Source organism: Salvelinus namaycush, unplaced genomic scaffold, assembly GCF_016432855.1.
Source record: "Salvelinus namaycush isolate Seneca unplaced genomic scaffold, SaNama_1.0 Scaffold383, whole genome shotgun sequence".
NCBI classification, from domain to species: Eukaryota; Metazoa; Chordata; class Actinopteri; order Salmoniformes; family Salmonidae; genus Salvelinus; species Salvelinus namaycush.
Genome location: NW_024060819.1, coordinates 107,501 through 127,495, shown reverse-complemented (window position 1 = coordinate 127,495; position 19,995 = coordinate 107,501). Strand labels below are relative to the sequence as shown.

General features: G+C 47.5%; 1 long non-coding RNA gene across 1 annotated transcript in view; it reads right to left on the bottom strand.

Moving 5' to 3' along the window:
- Nucleotides 1-19,593: 19,593 nt before the first annotated feature.
- LOC120040818 overlaps nucleotides 19,594-19,995 on the bottom strand; it is an 11,365-nt gene continuing 10,963 nt past the window's right edge. Inside the window, exon 3 of the long non-coding RNA XR_005475777.1 lies at nucleotides 19,594-19,857. This is a non-coding gene — a long non-coding RNA (uncharacterized LOC120040818). The remainder of the gene's footprint in view (nucleotides 19,858-19,995) is intronic.

Below are 19,995 nucleotides of genomic sequence, written 5' to 3'. Positions count from 1 at the left end.
GAGGAGGGGGGGGAGTATAAGGGGAGGGAGGAGGGAGGTTTGAAGGAGATAAGATCAGAGAGAGAGAGGGGAGGGAGGTTTGAAGGAGTGAAGATCAGAGAGAGAAGAGGGGGGGAGATAAGGGGAGGGAGAGGGAGGGAGATTTGAAGGAGATAAGATCAGGAGAGAGAGGGGGGGGATAAGGGGAGGAGAGGGAGGGGAGGTTTGAAGGAGATAAGATCAGAGAGAGAGGGGGGGGAGAGATAAGGGGAGGAGAGGGAGGGAGGTTTGAAGGAGATAAGATCAGAGAGAGAGAGAGGGGGGGGGGGATAAGGGGAGGAGAGGGAGGGAGGTTTGAAGGAGATAAGATCAGAGAGAGAGAGGGGGGGAGATAAGGGGAGAGAGGGAGGGAGGTTGAAGGAGATAAGATCAGAGAGAGAGGGGGGGGGAGAAGGGGAGGAAGAGGGAGGGAGGTTTGAAGGAGATAAGATCAGAGAGAGAGAGGGGGGGGGGGGATAAGGGGAGGAGAGGGAGGGAGGTTTGAAGGAGATAAGATCAGAGAGAGAGAGGTGGGGGGAGATAAGGGGAGGAGAGGGAGGGAGGTTTGAAGGAGATAGATCAGAGAGAGAGGGGGGGGGAGATACGGGGAGGAGAGGGAGGGAGGTTTGAAGGAGATAAGATCAGAGAGAGAGAGGGGGGGGGAGATAAGGGGAGGAGAGGAGAGGAGGTTTGAAGGAGATAAGATCAGAGAGAGAGAAAGGGGGGGGTAAGGGGAGGAGAGGAGGGAGTTGAAGAGATAGGCTGACAGACTAACATGCAGTCAACTGAATATCTTTCATTACTGACTTCTCACCAGTGATGTCATCATAACCAGTAGTGATGTCATCATAAACCAGTAACCTTTTCCACTCTTCCACTATTGGCTCAGCTCAGCTTGACTCTGACCTATGGAACTGAACGATTGAGAAAACAAAAACAGATTAAAGCAAATATATTAAATTATATAATCTCCTCTGCAGAGAGATGTTCACCTTTCCACATTGTGACTTTGTGTGAGGTCTTGTTGAGAAATGTCACACCATTTCTCAGTGCTCAATGTCTCAACACTGTTTCTCAAAGGAAACACATCCATTTGTCCTGCTCGTCTTCTCACAGTTTAGTTCAGTCTACAGCTAAATAACAGGATAGGAGAAACAGCATTTGGCTGTGGAGTCCAGAACCATGAGTCAGTCATGTAGACAACGGGGAAGTGTTCTAGCAGAGGGAGCAAGTCTCATCAGCCAGCTGTCTCCCATAGGGCCCCTCAACCAGCTGTCTCCACTAGGGCCCTCTCAGCCAGCCTGATCCACTAGGGCCCTCTCAGCCAGCCGGCTCCACTAGGGCCCTCTCAACCAGCTGTCTCCACTAAGGCCCTCTCAACCACCTGTCTCCACTAGGGCCCTCTCAGCAGCTGGTTCCACTAGGGCCCTCTCAGTCAGTGATGTCTGTAGGAGAGTGTGAGGTGTGTGTACAAAAGGTAGAAGTACAAATGTCAAGGGAAATGAACTAAAGTGATAAATCTAGTCCTAGGTTTATTTACTGTGGTGTTTGTGTCTCCACTGGTTACCCTGTCTCATCACAACAGGTCACACATTCTGCTGACATGATTGCACACTGTGGTATTTCACCTAACAGATACCTACCACCTACCAGATACCTGGGCCCTCTCAGTCACCTGTCTCCACTAGGGCCCTCTCAGTCAACTGTCTCCACTAGGACCCTCTCAGTCAACTGTCTCCGCTTGGACCCTCTCAGTCACCTGTCTTCACTAGGGCCCTCTCAGTCACCTGTCTCCACTAGGACCCTCTCAGTCAACTGCTCCGCTTGGACCCTCTCAGTCACCTGTCTCAAAGGGCCCTCTCAGTCAACTGTCTCCGCTTGGACCCTCTCAGTCACCTGTCTCCACTAGGGCCCTCTCAGTCACCTGTCTTCACTAGGGCCCTCTCAGTCACTGTCTTCACTAGGGCCCTCTCAGTCACCTGTCTTCACTAGGGCCCTCTCAGCCAGCCGTCTCCACTAGGGCCCTCTCAGTCCCCTGTCTTCACTAGGGCCCTCTCAGCCAGCCGTCTCCACTAGGGCCCTCTCAGCCACCTGTCTCCACGAAGGGCCCTCTCAGTCACCCGGCTCCACTAGGGCCCTCTCAGCCAGCCTGCTCCACCAGGGCCTCTCAGTCAGCTAGCTCCACTGGGGCCCTCTCAGCCAGCCACTCCACTTGGACCCTCTCAGCCAGCCTGCTCCACTAGGGCCCTCTCAGCACCTGTCTCCACTAGGGCCCTCTCAACCAGCTGTCTAAACTAGGGCCCTCTCGGTCAGCTGGCTCCACTAGGGCCCTCTCAGCCAGCCTGCTCCACTAGGGCCTCTCAGCCACCTGTCTACATAGGGCCCTCTCAACCAGCGTCTAAACTAGGGCCCTCTCAGTCACCGGCTCCACTTGGGCCCTTCAGTCACCCGGCTCCACTAGGGCCCTCTCAGTCAGCTGGCTCCACTGGGACCCTCTCAGCCAGCTTTCTCCACTAGGGCCCTCTCAGTCACCGGCTCCACTAGGGCCCTCTCAGCCAGTGTCTCCACTTGGGCCCTCTCAGTCACCCGCTCCACTAGGGCCCTCTCAGCCAGCTGTCTCACTTGGGCCCTCCAGTCACCGGCTCCACTAGGGCCTCTCAGTCACCCGGCACACTAGGGCCCTCTCAGCCAGCTTTCTCCACTAGGGCCCATTCACTCAGCCGGCTCCACTAGGGCCTCTCAGCCACCTGTCTCACTAGGGCCCTCTCAACCAGCGTCTCCAATAGGGCCTCTCAACAGCTGTCCACTAGGGCCCTCTCAGCCATCTGGTGTTGTAAGAGAGTGTGAGCTGTGTGTACAAAATGTAGAAGTACAAATGTCAAGGAAATGAACTAAAGTGATAAATCTAGTCCTAGGTTTTATTTACTATGGTTTGTTCTCCACTGGTTACCCTGTTCTCATCACAACAGGTCACACATTCTGCTGACATGATTGAACACTGTGGAATTCACCTACCAGATACCTGGACCCTCTCAGTCACCTGTCTCCACTAGGGCCCTCTCAGTCAGTTGGCCCAGTAGGGCCCTCTCAGCCAGCTGGTCTCAAACTAGGGCCCTCTCAGCAGCTGTCTCAGTTGGACCCTCTCAGCCAGCTTTCTCCACTAGGGCCCTCCAAGCCAGTGTGTCTCCAGTTGGACCCTCTCAGCCAGCTTTCTCCACTAGGGCCCACTCAGTCAGTTGGCTCCAGTAGGGCCCTCTCAGCCAGCTGTCTCCACTAGGGCCCTCTCAGCCAGCTGTCTCCAGTTGGACCCTCTCAGCCAGCTTTCTCCACTAGGGCCCACTCAGTCAGTTGGCTCCAGTAGGGCCCTCTCAGCCACCCGGCTCCACTAGGGCCCTCTCAGCCAACTGTCTCCACTAGGGCCCTCTCAGCCACCCGGCTCCACTAGGGCCCTCTCAGTCAGTTGGCTCCAGTAGGGCCCTCTCAGCCAGCTGTCTCCACTAGGGCCCTCTCAGTCAGCTGTCTCCAGTTGGACCCTCTCAGCCAGCTTTCTCCACTAGGGCCCTCTCAGCCAGCTGTCTCCAGTTGGACCCTCTCAGCCAGCTTTCTCCACTAGGGCCCACTCAGTCAGTTGGCTCCAGTAGGGCCCTCTCAGCCAGCTGTCTCCACTAGGGCCCTCTCAGCCAGCTGTCTCCAGTTGGACCCTCTCAGCCAGCTTTCTCCACTAGGGCCCACTCAGTCAGTTGGCTCCAGTAGGGCCCTCTCAGCCAGCTGTCTCCACTAGGGCCCTCTCAGCCAACTGTCTCCACTAGGACCCTCTCAGTCAGCTGGCTCCACTGGGGCCCTCTCAGTCAGCTGGCTCCACTGGGGCCCTCTCAGTCAGCTGGCTCCACTGGGGCCCTCTCAGTCAGCTGGCTCCACTGGGGCCCTCTCAGTCAACTGTCTCCACTTGGACCCTCTCAGTCAACTGTCTCCACTTGGACCCTCTCAGTCAGCTGGCTCCACTTGGACCCTCTCAGCCACCTGTCTCCACTGGGGCCCTCTCAGTCAGCTTTCTCCACTAGTGCCCTCTCAGCCAGCCTGCTCCACTAGGGCCCTCTCAGCCACCTGTCTCCACTAGGGCCCTCTCAACCAGCTGTCTCCACTGGGGCCCTCTCAGTCAGCCGGCTCCACTAGGGCCCTCTCAGTCACCCGGCTCCACTAGGGCCCTGTCAGTCAACTATCTCCACTTGGGCCCTCTCAGCCAGCCTGCTCCACTAGGGCCCTCTCAGCCAGCTGTCTCCACTTGGACCCTCTCAGTCACCTGTCTCCACTAGGGCCCTCTCAGTCACCCGGCTCCACTAGGGCCCTCTCAGTCACCTGTCTCCACTAGGGCCCTCTCAGTCACCCGGCTCCACTAGGGCCCTCTCAGCCAGCCTGCTCCACCAGGGCCTTCTCAGCCAGCTGTCTCTACTTGGACCCTCTCAGCCATCCGGCTCCATTAGGGCCCTCTCAGCCACCTGTCTCCACAAGGGCCCTCTCAGTCACCCGTCTCCACTAGGGCCCTCTCAGCCAGCCTGCTCCACTAGGGCCCTCTCAGCCACATGTCTCCACTAGGGCCCTCTCAGTCACCTGTCTCCACTAGGGCCCTCTCAGTCACCTGTCTCCACTAGGGCCCTCTCAGTCAACTGTCTCCGCTTGGACCCTCTCAGTCACCTGTCTTCACTAGGGCCCTCTCAGTCACCTGTCTTCACTAGGGCCCTCTCAGTCACCTGTCTCCACTAGGACCCTCTCAGCCGCCTGTCTCCACTAGGGCCCTCTCAGCCACCTGTCTCCACTAGGACCCTCTCAGCCGCCTGTCTCCACTAGGGCCCTCTCAGCCACCTGTCTCCACTAGGGCCCTCTCAGTCACCTGTCTCCACTAGGGCCCTCTCAGTCAGCCGGCTCCACTAGGGCCCTCTCAGTCAACTGTCTCCACTTGGACCCTCTCAGCCACCTGTCTCCACTAGGGCCCTCTCAGCCACCTGTCTCAACTAGGGCCCTATCAGTCAGCTGGCTCCACTGGGGCCCTCTCAGCTAGCTTTCTCCACTAGTGCCCTCTCAGTCAGTTGGCTCCAGTAGGGCCCTCTCAGCCAGCTGTCTCCACTAGGGCCCTCTCAGCCAGCTTTCTCCAGTTGGACCCTCTCAGCCAGCTTTCTCCACTAGGGCCCACTCAGTCAGTTGGCTCCAGTAGGGCCCTCTCAGCCAGCTGTCTCCACTAGGGCCCTCTCAGCCAACTGTCTCCACTAGGACACTCTCAGTCAACTGTCTCCACTTGGACCCTCTCAGTCAGCTGGCTCCACTGGGGCCCTCTCAGTCAGCTGGCTCCACTGGGGCCCTCTCAGTCAGCTGGCTCCACTGGGGCCCTCTCAGTCAGCTGGCTCCACTGGGGCCCTCTCAGTCAACTGTCTCCACTTGGACCCTCTCAGTCAACTGTCTCCACTTGGACCCTCTCAGTCAGCTGGCTCCACTTGGACCTTCTCAGCCACCTGTCTCCACTGGGGCCCCCTCAGTCAGCTTTCTCCACTAGTGCCCTCTCAGCCAGCCTGCTCCACTAGGGCCCTCTCAGCCACCTGTCTCCACTAGGGCCCTCTCAACCAGCTGTCTCCACTGGGGCCCTCTCAGTCAGCCGGCTCCACTAGGGCCCTCTCAGTCACCCGGCTCCACTAGGGCCCTGTCAGTCAACTATCTCCACTTGGGCCCTCTCAGCCAGCCTGCTCCACTAGGGCCCTCTCAGCCAGCTGTCTCCACTTGGACCCTCTCAGTCACCTGTCTCCACTAGGGCCCTCTCAGTCACCCGGCTCCACTAGGGCCCTCTCAGTCACCTGTCTCCACTAGTGCCCTCTCAGTCACCCGGCTCCACTAGGGCCCTCTCAGCCAGCCTGCTCCACCAGGGCCTTCTCAGCCAGCTGTCTCTACTTGGACCCTCTCAGCCATCCGGCTCCATTAGGGCCCTCTCAGCCACCTGTCTCCACAAGGGCCCTCTCAGTCACCCGGCTCCACTAGGGCCCTCTCAGCCAGCCTGCTCCACTAGGGCCCTCTCAGCCACATGTCTCCACTAGGGCCCTCTCAACCAGCTGTCTCCACTAGGGCCCTCTCAGTCACCCGGCTCCATTAGGGCCCTCTCAGCCACCTGTCTCCACAAGGGCCCTCTCAGTCACCCGGCTCCACTAGGGCCCTCTCAGCCAGCCTGCTCCACTAGGGCCCTCTCAGCCACCTGTCTTAACTAGGGCCCTCTCAACCAGCTGTCTCCACTGGGGCCCTTTCAGTCAGCCGGCTCCACTAGGGCCCTCTCAGTCACCCGGCTCCACTAGGGCCCTCTCAGCCAGCCTGCTCCACTAGGGCCCTCTCAGCCACCTGTCTCCACTAGGGCCCTCTCAGCCAGCTGTCTCCACTAGGGCCCTCTCAACCAGCTGTCTCCACTAGGGCCCTCTCAGCCAGCTGGTGTCTGTAGGAGAGTGTGAGCTGTGTGTACAAAAAATAGAAGAACAAATGTCAAGGGAAATGAACTAAAGTGATAAATCTAGTCCTAGGTTTTATTTACTATGGTTTGTTCTCCACTGGTTACCCTGTTCTCATCACAACAGGTCACACATTCTGCTGACATGATTGCACACTGTGGTATTTCACCTAACAGATACAGGAGCTTGTCAATATTATATTTGTTTTCAAATTATTTTGGGGTCCTTGTAATCTGAAAGAAAAATGTGTCTCTTATATCATCGTACATTTGGCAGGAGGTTAGGAAGTACAGCTCAGTATCCAACTCATTTTGTGGGCAGTGGGCACATAGCCTGTCTTCTCTCTGCCTGTGGTGACCTCTCTCAATAGCAAGGTTGTGCTCACTGAATCTGTAAATTGTCTGTATGTATGCCATCATTTACTGTCTGTTTAGGGCCAAATACCATTTAAGTTCAAATTGAGAATTTGTAATGTTTTCCCAATAGGTAATGTCATTTATGTATGTTTGGTGGTCTCTTGTTTTGAGGTGGTTATAGACATTGATGGATATGGATATTCAGGATATTAATTAGTGATGGATATTAATTAGTGATTGATATTAATTAGTGATGGGTATTAATTAGTGATTGATATTAATTACTGATGAATATTAATTAGTGATTGATATTAACTAGTGATGGGTATTAATTAGTGATGGATATTAATTAGTGATGAATATTAATTAGTGATTGATATTAACTAGTGATGGGTTTTAATTAGTGATTGATATTAATTAGTGATGGTATTAATTAGTGATGGATATTAATTAGTGATGGATATTAATTAGTGATTGATATTAATTAGTGATGGATATTAATTAGTGATGGGTATTATTTAGTGATTGATATTAACTAGTGATGGGTATTAATTAGTGATTGATATTAATTAGTGATGGATATTAATTAGTGATTGATATTAACTAGTGATGGGTATTAATCAGTGATGGATATTAATTAGTGATTGATATTAATTAGTGATGGATATTAATTAGTGATTGATATTAATTAGTGATGGATATTAATTAGTGATTGATATTAATTAGTGATGGATATTAATTAGTGATTGATATTAATTAGTGATGGAAATTAATTAGTGATGGGTATTAATTAGTGATGGATATTAATTAGTGATGGGTATTAATTAGTGATGGATATTAATTAGTGATGGATATAATTAGTGATTGATATTAATTAGTGATGGATATAATACTTAGTGATGGATATAATTAGTGATTGATATTAATTAGTGATGGATATTATTTAGTGATGGATATTAATTAGTGATGGATATTAATGAGTGATGGATATTAATTAGTGATGGATATTAATTAGTGATGGATATTAATTAGTGATGAATATTAATTAGTGATTGATATTAATTAGTGATTGATATTAATTAGTGATGGATATTAATTAGTGATGGATATTAATTAGTAATGGATATTAATTAGTGATGGATATTAATTAGTGATGGATATTAATTAGTGATTGATATTAATTAGTGATGGATATTAATTAGTGATGGATATTAATTAGTGATGGATATTAATTAGTGATGGATATTAATTAGTGATGGATATTGGCCTAATTAATTCCTACTTGTATTATTTGGGCCCTTTTCTCTGTAATCTCTGTAATCCAAATAATACCCTTTCTAATTAACCTTTCCATAATGGGGTCATGTTAGTGTGTCCTAGATCAAACCAACCTGTACGTGTTCCTGAGAGACTCACCTTTCCATAGTGGGGTCATGTTAGTGTGTCCTAGATCAATACAACCTGTACGTGTTCCTGAGAGACTCACCTTTCCATAGTGGGGTCATGTTAGTGTGTCCTAGATCAAACCAACCTGTACGTGTTCCTGAGAGACTCACCTTTCCATAGTGGGGTCATGTTAGTGTGTCCTGGATCAATACAACCTGTATGTGTTCCTGAGAGACTCACCTTTCCATAGTGGGGTCATGTTAGTGTGTCCTAGATCAATACAACCTGTACGTGTTCCTGAGAGACTCACCTTTCCATAGTGGGGTCATGTTAGTGTGTCCTAGATCAATACAACCTGTACGTGTTCCTGAGAGACTCACCTTTCCATAGTGGGGTCATGTTAGTGTGTCCTAGATCAATACAACCTGTACGTGTTCCTGAGAGACTCACCTTTCCATAGTGGGGTCATGTTAGTGTGTCCTAGATCAATACAACCTGTACGTGTTCCTGAGAGACTCACCTTTCCATAGTGGGGTCATGTTAGTGTGTCCTAGATCAATACAACCTGTACGTGTTCCTGAGAGACTCACCTTTCCATAGTGGCGTCATGTTAGTGTGTAGTCCAAACGGTTCTGACACTACAGACAGAAGTTGGCAGATTGACTGTACGACTTCAGACGATGCTTATGGGGTCGTAGAGCAAAACGGAGAACATCATCGTGTTCCTGAGTCTCATCTTTCCACAGTTTAAAGGCCAAACTGATCGGACGTTACAGATTTCCACACGGCCGCAGAAATGGTAGGCTAAAGGTTAAATTGTAAATGAAAAGAGCATCTACCAAACATGGATTGTGTGTGGGGGGGTACAGAGATGTGGTAGTCATATAATAATCATGCTGTGGTCTACATTTAGTTCATCATCAAGCAGACCAGATCATTAGAGATGGTGGGAGAGCCTGGTAGGCTGTTTAAAATGGAACAATATCATTTATATACTGTAGCATGAGACTAATATCTCTATATACATTTTAACAGGATCTGAGTGACGTTTTCTAAATTGTTTTATAATAAATATATATAATACATTTTCACTGAGACATCATGGTGTGTACATCAATTTAAATCCCAAATTGTAATGAAAGTATAAATAATAAAAATCCACAATGTATTGGACAGGCCTATGAGGTCTAAAGGTCTGTCTTTCCAAGACATTCTGTTCATCTGCAAGCAGACCTGATGATTCTAGATGGTGGGAGAGCCTGTTATTTAAAATGGAAGAATATAACTTACTGTAGCCTATATAATGTAACAATGACAATAATCACTTCATATATACTGTAGTTGAAGGTTATTTTAGTGTCATAAAAAGTGTTAATTAAAACAAATCAGGATGTTTGGTGGATGGATTCAGTGTAGATGTTCTGCTGTGTATCGAGGGGTTTATATGAAAGTGGTAGATTTGTAATTCTTTACAAGAGAAAGTTCTGGATTACTTTTCCTTGGGTGACCTCAGGCTACGGTCTTTGACAATTCAGCTACTTTGTTAACAGTCCTACAACTGTCACCTTATGTAACAACTGATTTACTTAACTAAAGGCACATCTCAATATGTGGTCCAGGTGCCTTAGTGTTCCTATAAAAACCTGTGTCCAAACTCAGCATTAAATAGTATCTAATCAGAATAGTGTACAGAGATAAGTTATTGCACCTATTGAAATGTAATGTGTTTTTTAGTGTTTATTCTGTTGCATTAAAAAAGTCACTGTTGCCTATTAGATCAATATCAGTGTGAACACGTCTGATTGGACTAGATCCATGTTGAGGTGAGACACGTCTGATTGGACTAGATCCATGTTGAGGTGAGACACGTCTGATTGGATTAGATCCATGTTGAGGTGAGACACGTCTGATTGGACTAGATCCATGTTGAGAGGGGAGGGGGTAAAGACAATAGGGTGAGAAGAGGAGATGGGGAGAAGAGGAGAAGAGGAGAAGACGAGAGGGGGGAGAAGAAAAAGGAGAAGAAAGGGAGAGAAGAGGAGAGGATAGGGGGAGTAGAGCAGAAGAAAGGGGGAGGAGAGGGGGAGGAGAGAGGAGGAAAGGGGGGAGGGGGAGGAGAGGAGAAGAGAGGGGGAGAAGAGGAGATTGTGAGAAGTGGAGAGGGGGAGAAGAGAAGAGGAGTGGAGGGAGAATGAGAGGGGGAGAAGAGGAGAATAGAGTGTCAAAAGAGGAGAAGAGGGGCAGAAGTGGGGAAGGTGAGAAGAGGAGAGGGGAGAAGATGAGAGGGGGAGACGGGGAGGAGAGGGAGGAGAGGGAAGAAGAGAAGAGGGGGAGAAGAGGAGAGGTGGAGAAGGGGAGAGGGGGAAGGGAGATGATGAGAGGTGGAGGGGAGAAGAGGAGAATAGAGTGTCAAAAGAGAAGAAGAGAGGGGCAGAAGTGGGGAAGGTGAGAAGAGGAGAGGAGAGGGGAGAAGATGAGAGGGGGAGACGTGGAGAAGAGGAGAGGGGAGGAGAGGGAAGAAGAGGAGAGGGGGAGAAGAGGAGAGGTGGAGAAGGGGAGAGGGGGAGGGGAGAAGATGAGGGGAGAAGAGGGGGAGAGGAGAGGGGGAGGTGAGAAGAGGGGGAGAAGAGGAGAGGGGGGAGAAGTGGAGAAGAGAGAGGGATAGGGGAGAGGGGAGGGAGAGGAGAGGAGATTGTGAGAAGTGGAGAGGGGGAGAAGAGGTGAATAGAGTATCAAAAGAGAAGAGAGGGGAGATGAGGAGAGGAGAGGGTTGGAGAAGATGAGAGGGTTGGAGAAGATGAGAGGAGAGGGATGTTGAAGAGGAGAGGGGAGAAGAGAAGAGGGAGAGAAGGGGAGAGGTGGATAAGAGAAGAGGAAGAGAAGAGGGGAGGGGAAGGGAGAAGGGGGAGAGAAGAGAAGAGGAGAGGGTGAGAAGCGGAGAATTGAAGAGAGGAGAGGGGGAGAAGAGATGGGGAAATAGGAGAAGAGAGGGGGAGAAAAGAAGGGTAGAGGTGGAGAAGAGGGGGAGAGAGGGATAGGAGAGAGGGGAGAGGGGAGGGAGAGGAGATTGTGAGAAGTGGAGAGGGGGAGATGTGGTGAATAGACTATCAAAAGAGAAGAGAGGGGAGATGAGGAGAGGAGAGGGTTGGAGAAGAGGAGAGGGGAGAAGAGAAGTGGTAGAGAAGAGAAGAGGTGGAGAAGAGAAGAGGGGAGAAGAGGGGAGGGGAGAAGGGGGGGAGAAGAGAAGAGGAGAGGGTGAGAAGCGGAGAATTGAAGAGAGGAGAGGAGAAGAGAGGGGGGAAAGAGGAGAAGAGATGGGGAGAAGAGAGGGAGAGAAGAGGGGGAGAAGAGGAGAGGGTTGGAGAAGAGGAGAGGGTTGGAGAAGAGGAGAGGGGTTAGAAGAGAAGAGGAGAGGGGAGGGGAGGAGAGGGTAGGAGAAGATGAGAGGGGGAGAAGAGGAGAGGGTTGGAGAAGAGGAGAGGGGAGAAGAGAAGAGGGAGAGAAGAGGAGAGGTAGAGAAGAGGGGGAGAAGAGGGGAGGGGAGGGGAGAAGAGGAGAAGAGGACGAAAAGAGGAGAAGTGAGGGGGAGGAGAGGAGAGGGGGAGAAGAATAGGAGAGGGGCGAGAAGATTAGAGGGGCAGATGAGGAGAGGCGGAGGAGAGGAGAGGGGGAGAGGAATAGGAGAGGGGGGAGAAGAGGAGAGGGGGATAAGAGGAGAGGAGAGGAGAGGAGATGAGAGGAGTTGGTGGATTATGAAATTTGACCGTCTGACTTGGAAAGGTGGCATCCAATGATGTTGTCATGTTGAAAGTCACTGAGCTCTTCATTAAGGCCATTCTACTGACAATGTTTGTCTTTGGAGATTGCATGGCTGAGTGCTTGATTTTATACATTTGTCAGGAAGGGGTGTGGCTGAAATAGAATCCACTAATTTGAAGGGGTGTCCACATACTTTTGTATATATAGTTTATGTACACATAGGTGTTGTTGCACCATACCAACGATAAGCCTGTCTTCCCATCACATCATGAAAGGTCATGTTGATGTTCATTTAACCTCTGTCTCTCTCTTCCTCTGACTCCTCCCTTTCTCCTCTGTCTCTCTCTTCCTCTGACTCCTCCCTTTCTCCTCTGTCTCTCTCTTCCTCTGACTCCTCCCTTTCTCCTCTGTCTCTCTCTTCCTCTGACTCCTCCCTTTCTCCTCTGTCTCTCTCTTCCTCTGACTCCTCCCTTTCTCCTCTGTCTCTCTCTTCCTCTGACTCCTCCCTTTCTCCTTTGTTTCTCTCTATCTCTCTGTCTCATTCTCTGTCTCTTTCTCCTCTGTCTCTCTTTCTCCTCAGATCTCCAGGCTCAAAGCGTCAGTCCACCAGGTAGGTAGAGTATAAATCTACAGTGATTATAGCAGTTCAATATTAGTCAACTTTATTATCCCATATGGAGAAATTCATGTGTCCATACAAACCATTCTAAAACCCAATAACAAGTAGTGTTTTATGGAACTACTAATACTTGTCAACCACAAAGCATTACTGCTGTTAGAATAACAGAATCACTGTCATCATCTGTCCTCACCACTGTGTTTTCCTCTCTGCTGTTTACAGCTGAATATTCAGTCAGACTGGTGAATGGGACCACTTCCTGTTCTGGGAAAGTAGAAGTCTTCTACAGAGGAGAGTGGTCAGGTCTATGTTCTGATTGGTGGAGAATGATGAGAGAGACTAAGGTTGTTTGTAGAGAGCTGGACTGTGGGAATCCTGTAGCTGAATCTAGAAGACCTCTGGTTGAAGATGGAAGAATAGGAGTACTATTATTGGAATGTGATGGAGATGAGTCTTCTATTAGACAGTGTTACATCATAGAAGGCTGTGATGTTAGATATTATCATCATGTGACCTGTTCAGGTAAGAGACTGGTCATATTGAGAGATTTATTTGTACATTATATAATATTACCATGTATCATGTTTTATGTGTTTTTATTTCATTCAAATAGAGGGAGAGATGTCAGATGTATTTAAACATTATATTTGTGTTTGTCATATTGGTTTATGGGAGATGTTCATGGGCAGATCATTGTAGTTCAGATGGTACTGAAGTGAAGCTGCCTGATGGATGTCCAGCTGTTTATTTTCTATAAAGTGAAGTGAACTTATTCCTGTCTCCTGCCTGCATTATTCCCAACCCGATCCTGAGTGACTAAGAACCCATTTCTACCTCTTACAGTATCAAACATAGTAAACTACAATCTTTTATCCAACATATTTGTGTTTAGTCCTTGACAGTGTCATCAACAAAACTGATTGAATGTTCAACGAACTCTTTTTCTCCAGAGTCTGTGCGGCTTGTGGATGGAGCTGGTCTCTGCTCTGGGAGAGTGGAGGTGAAGTCCAATCAGTCCTGGGCCTCAGTGTGTGAAGCTGACTTTGACCGGCAGGATGCAGAGGTAGTCTGTGGGGAGCTTGGCTGTGGGGCTCCTGCAGCTCTACAGGGGGGGCTCTATGGAGGAGGTGAGGGTCAGACCTGGGATAAAGAGTTCCAGTGTAAAGGCAAAGAGTCCCTTCTCCTGGACTGTGACACCTCAGACAGAAAACACAACACCTGCCTACCTGTTAATGCTGTTGGACTCACCTGCTCAGGTAAGAAACAGTTTGTCACTCAATCAACATTGTTTCTCACCTGGAGTGAAGAATATGAGAGACAATATAGGTGTGTTTTAGTGAGAAAATAGTGAGATTACTGTCTCTCTCTTTTCTTTTCTCAGAGCCTGATGATGTGAGGCTGGTGGGAGGAGGCAGTCGCTGTGCTGGTGGAGTGGAGCGGTATGACCAGGGAGAGTGGAGGACTGTGGGAGCTGGAAACTGGAACCAGGAGGATGTAGCTGCAGTAGTGTGTAGACAGCTGGGTTGTGGCTCCACTGTTTCAGTACTACCTGGAAACACCACTAGAGGGTTTGAAGTTTACTGTTCTGGGTCTGAGTCTTCACTGAGGGAGTGTTCCAGAAGTTCTGATCTCCTTCCTGGACTCACAGTGATCTGCTCAGGTAATAACAAGATACACTATATGGCCAAAAGCATGTGGACATCAGTGGATTCGGCTATTTTAGCCACACTGTTGCTGACAGGGATATAAAATCTAATGTGTATATCATCGAGCACACAGTCATGAAAACTCCATAGACAAACATTGGCAGATCTCAGTAACTTAACGTGGCACGTCTAGGAGCAACAACGGCTCAGCCGTGAAGTGGTAGACAACACAAGCTGACAGAACGGACCGCCGAGTGTTGAACCACGTAGAGCGTAAAAATAATCCTCTGTTGTAAAACTCACTGCTGAGTTCCACATCCTTTTGTCCATGTATTATATCTGCTTCCTGGACTCACAGTTATCTGCTCAGGAAATATCAACATATTATAATTATATTCAACTGATTTCCTTCATTCATACAACTTCCTCTGCACCTCTCATGATGACTGTTTAGCTTGTCAGTCTGCTTTGCAAAATAGATCACCCAGTCAAGTAGGAATCAAATACAACTTAAATATCCCAGAATGCTTTTGTATTTGAGTGTTATCTCAGTGAACGTCTCTACTCACTACCACTGTCACATGTCATGTTATTGTCATATCTAAATGAGGAAAGTAGTTGAGGAGCTACGTTTTCTTTTTCTCTCCTCTTGTTCCAGATGTCCTGCTTAAGCCTGATATCAACATATGTTGTCTCAGTGACTGTAGGCCCACTACTCATGTTGCCCTGTGAGGGAGGGTGGCTAGCACTGTTACATGCTGATGTTATTGTCATATCTATAGGAAACTAGTTGAAGAGGTTTTTCTTCTTCTCTTTTATTGTTACAGATCTCCTGGTCCAGCCTGATATCTCCCTGACTGACTCAATGGGAGGGGTCTTCAGGGGCCACCAGGGGCCCGAGATGTTCAGGGGCTACAGCTTCACCATCACCTGCTCCACTCAGCCACAGTACCCAGGAGGCTCCTTCCTCCTCACGTTCACCGGCTCCAACAGAACCCAGACAGCTGTCAATCACTCTGCTGCCTTCCTCTTCCCTGCTGCAGATGACTATCACCAAGGGAACTACAGCTGTGTTTATGACAATTATGTTTTCTCTCATAACTTCTCCTCTGAGAGTGAGCTCCTCTCTCTCACCGTCACAGGTAACTGAACATGAACCAGACTTATAACTTTGTCATTGACAGATTTCCCACAGATCTATGTGATGATGATCAGTCCCCTCATCAAAGGTGTTTCTGTTTGCAGCCTCTCCTCTGCCAGCCTTCATCATCAGACACGTTGTAGTGCTGCTGCTCCTACTGACAGCCATCACCACCTTCTACCTGTACTACAAGGTAAAGACATTTACACAGACGTTACACGTCATTTAAACTAGAGGGAGAGGGGGATAGGGAGGGGAGGGAGAGAGAATGGAGATCCTAGAGAGTAAATGTCTGACTGTTGGTGCTGTGTCTCCCTAGCCCACCAGGAGGCAGAAGAGAGTGGACAGGGTGAGCAGCATGGATCTTGATGTCAATGCCATGGAGATGGTCTCTCTGAGCTCCAGAGCTGAAGCTGGACCGGGAGAGGAGAGAGCAGCCCAGGGGACGGAGTAGGAGTAGAATGAAGCTGACCCTACATGCTGATCTTAGGTCAGTTTTGTGTTTTAAATCGATGGTCAGCAGTGGACTGGTGTTTAAAATGTGGTGACAAACCTGAAGTGGTTCTAATTTTAATAACAAGTTCAGAATTAGTTTATCTTTCTAGAACCTTGGAAGAAATCTAAAAGGAGTGACTGCAACCACCATTATTCCTTTTAGTTTGGTTTTTACCACCAGGGTAACATGGGGTTCTGGGTAACATGGGGGTTTTGGGTAACATGGGGTTCTGGGTAACATGGGGTTTGGGTAACATGGGGTTTTGGGTAACATGGTGTTTTGGTAACATGGGGTTCTGGGTAACATGGGGTTCTGGGTAACGTGGGGTTCTGGGTAACATGGGGTTTTGGGTAACATGGGGTTTTGGGTAACATGGGGTTTTGGGTAACATGGGGTTCTGGGTAACGTGGGGTTTGGGTAACATGGGGTTTTGGGTAACATGGGGTTTTGGGTAACATGGGGTTCTGGGTAACATGGGGTTCAGGGTAACATGGGGTTCTGGGTAACATGGGGTTCTGGGTAAAATGGGGTTTGGGTAACATGGGGTTCTGGGTAACATGGGGTTTGGTAACATGGGGTTTTGGTAACATGGGGTTTGGGGTAACATGAGGTTTTGTTAACATGGGGTTTTTGGTAACATGGGGTTTTGGTAACTTGTGGTTTTGATTATTTTAAGAGAGTAGCTCAATTACGTCTGTTTGGTGTTCCAGAATGTATTGCTTTTTGATTTCTGATTTTTTTGTCTTCAGGTCTTTATCTTATTTAGTGTCTCTTAGATTCTTTATCTTATTTAGTGTCTCTAAGATTCTTTATCTTATTTAGTGTCTCTTAGATTCTTTATCTTATTTAGTGTCTCTTAGATTCTTTATCTTATTTAGTGTCTCTTAGATTCTTTATCTTATTTAGTGTCTCTTAGATTCTTTATCTTATTTAGTGTCTCTTAGATTCTTTGTCTTATTTAGTGTCTCTTAGATTCTTTATCTTATTTAGTGTCTCTTAGATTCTTTATCTTATTTAGTGTCTCTTAGATTCTTTATCTTATTTAGTGTCTCTTAGATTCTTTATCTTGAAGTGTCTCCATTATTAGTCCATGTATTATTATAATCATCTGTTCATTCTTTGTGTTTTGAAAATGTTGGTTTGTTGTTGTTGTTTACCTCTCATGATGTTATTGATTATAAATGTTATGATATTGATTATGATGTAGATTATTGTTATGATGTTGTTAGTAGTATATAGATAATGATGTTATTGATTATAAATGTTATGATATTGATTATGATGTAGATTATTGTTATGATGTTGTTAGTAGTATATAGATAATGATGTTATTGATTATAAATGTTATGATATAGATTATTGATTACGATGTAGATTATTGTTATGATGTTTCTCTCTAAACTGCCATGTAATCAACTTTATGCTTTTAATAAAATCACTGTCTGTCAGTCTTCTGTGATTCCCCTCTTGGACAGACTACAACATACAGTATGAATTAACTGAGATCAGTCTGTGTGATTCCCCTCTTGGACAGACTACAACATACAGTATGAATTAACTGAGATCAGTCTGTGTGATTTCCCTCTTGGACAGACTACAACATACAGTATGAATTAACTGAGATCAGTCTGTGTGATTCCCCTCTTGGACAGACTACAACATACAGTATGAATTAACTGAGATCAGTCTGTGATTCCCCTCTTGGACAGACTACAACATACAGTATGAATTAACTGAGATCAGTCTGTGTGATTCCCCTCTTGGACAGACTACAACATACAGTATGAATTAACTGAGATCAGTCTGTGTGATTCCCCTCTTGGACAGACTACAACATACAGTATGAATTAACTGAGATCAGTCTGTGTGATTCCCCTCTTGGACAGACTACAACATACAGTATGAATTAACTGAGATCAGTCTGATTCCCCTCCTGGACAGACTACAACATACAGTATGAATTAACTGAGATCAGTCTGTGTGATTCCCCTCTTGGACAGACTACAACATACAGTATGAATTAACTGAGATCAGTCTTGTGTGATTCCCCTCTTGGACAGACTACAACATACAGTATGAATTAACTGAGATCAGTCTGTGTGATTCCCCTCTTGGACAGACTACAACATACAGTGTGAATTAACTGAGATCAGTCTGTGTGATTCCCCTCTTGGACAGACTACAACATACAGTGTGAATTAACTGAGATCAGTCTGTGTGATTCCCCTCTTGGACAGACTACAACATACAGTATGAATTAACTGAGATCAGTCTGTGTAATTCCCCTCTTGGACAGACTACAACATACAGTATGAATTAACTGAGATCAGTCTGTGTGATTCCCCTCTTGGACAGACTACAACATACAGTATGAATTAACTGAGATCAGTCTGTGTGATTCCCCTCTTGGACAGACTACAACATACAGTATGAATTAACTGAGATCAGTCTGTGTGATTCCCCTCTTGGACAGACTACAACATACAGTATGAATTAACTGAGATCAGTCTGTGTGATTCCCCTCTTGGACAGACTACAACATACAGTATGAATTAACTGAGATCAGTCTGTGTGATTCCCCTCTTGAATTAACTGTCATGCTGAAACCCTCATAGCAAAGTCCGTAAGTGTCTGTGTGTGTGTGTATATATCTGTGTGTGTGTATGTGTGTGTGTGTGTGTGTTCAGAACTCCATGATCTTACTAGGTAGTGTCCACTCCAGTACATGTGTAGTGTAGGATGTGTGTCTGTGTACTCCAGTACATGTGTAGTATAGGATGTGTGTCTGTGTACTCCAGTACATGTGTAGTGTAGGATGTGTGTCTGTGTACTCCAGTACATGTGTAGTGGAGGATGTGTGTCTGTGTACTCCAGTACATGTGTAGTGGAGGATGTGTGTCTGTGTACTCCAGTACATGTGTAGTGTAGGATGTGTGTCTGTGTACTCCAGTACATGTGTAGTGGAGGATGTGTGTCTGTGTACTCCAGTACATGTGTAGTGTAGGATGTGTGTCTGTGTACTCCAGTACATGTGTAGTGGAGGATGTGTGTCTGTGTACTCCAGTACATGTGTAGTGGAGGATGTGTGTCTGTGTACTCCAGTACATGTGTAGTGTAGGATGTGTGTCTGTGTACTCCAGTACATGTGTAGTGTAGGATGTGTGTCTGTGTACTCCAGTACATGTGTAGTGGAGGATGTGTGTCTGTGTACTCCAGTACATGTGTAGTGTAGGATGTGTGTCTGTGTACTCCAGTACATGTGTAGTGTAGGATGTGTGTCTGTGTACTCCAGTACATGTGTAGTGTAGGATGTGTGTCTGTGTACTCCAGTACATGTGTAGTGTAGGATGTGTGTCTGTGTACTCCAGTACATGTGTAGTGTAGGATGTGTGTCTGTGTACTCCAGTACATGTGTAGTGTAGGATGTGTGTCTGTGTACTCCAGTACATGTGTAGTGTAGGATGTGTGTCTGTGTACTCCAGTACATGTGTAGTGTAGGATGTGTGTCTGTGTACTCCAGTACATGTGTAGTGTAGGATGTGTGTCTGTGTACTCCAGTACATGTGTAGTGTAGGATGTGTGTTGATGCCTAAAGGGACTGTATTTAACACACTTCAACCAGACGACTGTAGAAGCTTCTGTTTTATTGAAGAACAACCGTTGTCTCCATTGAACACAACGTTGTGGTCAAGGTAGTTGTTTTATGATTGACTGAAAGAGGGGGACTTTCAGAGTATTTCTTGATTGGTCAAATGTTGGTTGGCTGAATGTTGGGTCTAGTTGGTTGGTCGTTGGCTTGTTGGCTGAATGTCAGTTTTGTTGAACATAGATCCTTGTTGATAGCCTGTTAGTTCTCATTAGGTTGTATTTTGGTGGTTTTTGGTTAGACTGGTTCCTAGGAGGAGGAAGAGGAAGAGGAGGCTGAGCTGTGACAGTTTGACATCAGTCTCCTGTTACCTGCTGAGAGAGAGAGAGAGAGAGAGAGAGAGAGAGAGAGAGAGAGAGAGAGAGAGAGAGAGAGAGAGAGAGAGAGAGAGAGAGAGAGAGAGAGAGAGAGAGAGAGAGAGAGAGAGAGAGAGCACAGAGAGAGAGCACAGA